We start from the raw sequence: 2,500 nt of genomic DNA on the forward strand, positions 1-2,500 counted from the left end.
TTTTGTCAATGATGATGATAGCGATAATAGTAATAATAATAATAACAACAACAACAACAACAACAATAATAATAATAATAATGGCAAAAGTACTTTTCCAGTGTCTGTGGTGTTATAAAAGGTTCTCGATCAGAAGTTTTCGCACTAATCAAAAAAAATTGTATGTGTGTGTTTGTATGTATGTGTGTGTATGTTTGTATGTGTACATGTTTGTTTGTATGTTTGTTTGTTTGTATGTTTATTTGCATGCTTGTTTGCATAAATTTTACAATGCGCCGATATTTATAATCTTTTATTGGGGGCTTCTTAATTAGTTTTCGAAACTTAGTATGGCGCTAACACTATAGAGGGACTTTTATAATAAAAGCAATAAAGCATAAAAAAATCTTTCCAACTATTAATATTCATCATCATTATTATTTTATTATTCGTATTATTAAAATATGTATGTGTGTGTGCGTGTATGAATGTGTGTGTGCGCGTGTGTATGTGAATGTGTTTGAGGGTTGTGGTGTAGTTCTTCTAGATTACTTGAGAGATATCTTGTAATACTTTTTTATATCTACGAATCACCTGTATTAATAAATATGGGAAAATACACATATGCAACATACAGGTGTGTTAATACAGTGTGTATGTATGTTTGTTTGTTTGTATGTATGTTTGTATGTACGTGTGTATGTTTGTTTGTTTGTTCGTGTGTGTGTGTGTGTGTGTTGTTTGTGTGTGTGTTGTGCTGTGAATGTTACATAACACTGGCTAGATAAATGAACGCTGAAAAAAATTAAATGAATTTTTTCATCAAAATAGATCGAAACACGTGGAAAAATGTTTGAGGAATGGAACGGAATGAAAAATTTTAGTTGAAAATTTTTATTTTGGAAAACTTCAATCTATTCTCTCTCTCTCTCTCTCTCCATCTCTCTCTCTCCATCTCTCTCTCTCTCTTTCTCTTTCTCTCTTTCTCTCTCTCTTTCTCTCTCTCTCTCTCTTTCATCTGTTTTTTTTTCATTCTGTTTTTTTATTCGTTCTTTTTTCTCCATGTTTCTTTTTTACTGTTTTTCTAATAGTTTCAATCTTTTTCTCTTATTCTTCATCTATATTTCTTCTTCATTCTGTCTGTTCGACTTCATCTATATTTCTTCTTCATTCTGTCTGTTCGACTTCCCTCCTCTTTATTTCTCTCTCTCTCTTTTTCTTTTTTTCTTTTTTTCTTTCTCTCTCCCTTCTTTTTCACTCTTTGTTTTGATGACCGCCTAATAAGTGCAAATCGACAAATGAAATTCAATTAGAGAGACAAAAAAATGAATAAAATGACAACAACAACAACAACAAAAATAATAATAATAATACTCGGAATACCAAATAATAAAAAAAATTGAATTTAAGTGCGAATAGAAAAAAAAGAGAGTCCAACCATTCATTGGGTGTAATGCAACGGAGAAGATGAATTGAATTAAAATATATTGTGTTTGTGTGTGTCTTTGTGTGTGTGTCTTTGTGTGTGTGTGTCTTTGTGTGTGTGTGTCTTTGTGTGTGTGTGTCTTTGTGTGTGTGTGTCTTTGTGTGTGTGCGTACGTGCTTGTACGTGTCTGTATATATGTGGATGGGCGCAACAATTTCGAGGAAAATTGAAATCAATTTTCTGAAAAAATTGTAAAATTTGAAATTTAATTTTCAGTAATTTATAAATTTTTAAATAAATCTTTCAAAATTAATTTTCAAAAAAATATTTAAATGCGAAGAGTAGAGATGTTTCTATGTATTTTCTCCATGACATGTAACACAATCAACAAAATTTTCAAAATTTTATTAAAAAATTTATCCAACAGCTTAGCTATGATAGCGTTATTTCAACCAAACCAGCGTTAAAACTAAAACTAGCTCTAGCAAAAAGCTACAACTAAAAGTCAGAAAGCTACAACTAAAAGTTGTAGCTACTTAAATTGTTTTTAGCTGAACGTGTGTCGTTATAGATTAACTACCAAACAAGACAAAATTTAAGCACGTGTGGCCAAGTTTGTTCACTTTATTTTTTCAAATTTTTAAAGAGCTTTATGATTGACGATGATGAAATGCTGTACTGAGAGTGTAGTTTTGTGTGTATGTGTGTGTGTATGTGCCTGTATGTATGTGTGTGTGTATGATTCTGTGTATGTGTGTGTGTCTGTGTCTGTATGTATGTGTGTATGATTCTGTGTATGTGTGTGTGCGTGCGTCTGTGTGTAAGTGTATGTGTGCGTGTATGTTTCGTCTGTATGTTTTATGTTCCTCACTGTGTCTTTATCCCGGCGATGAATGTTTGCCTAGATACACGTATGTAAACATCATTGCACTACTAGATAAATAAACACGTCTATTATATATACACGTATGTGTGTGTGTGTGTATGTGTGAATGTGTGTGTATGTGTGCCAAAAAGAGATATTAAATAATGAAGAGCAAGGCGTGAAGAACAGAGGATGTTATGCCACTTATGGACACGCACGCACTCATTACC

Source organism: Helobdella robusta (genome assembly GCF_000326865.2).
Source record: "Helobdella robusta unplaced genomic scaffold HELROscaffold_85, whole genome shotgun sequence".
In the NCBI taxonomy this organism is placed as follows: domain Eukaryota; kingdom Metazoa; phylum Annelida; class Clitellata; order Rhynchobdellida; family Glossiphoniidae; genus Helobdella; species Helobdella robusta.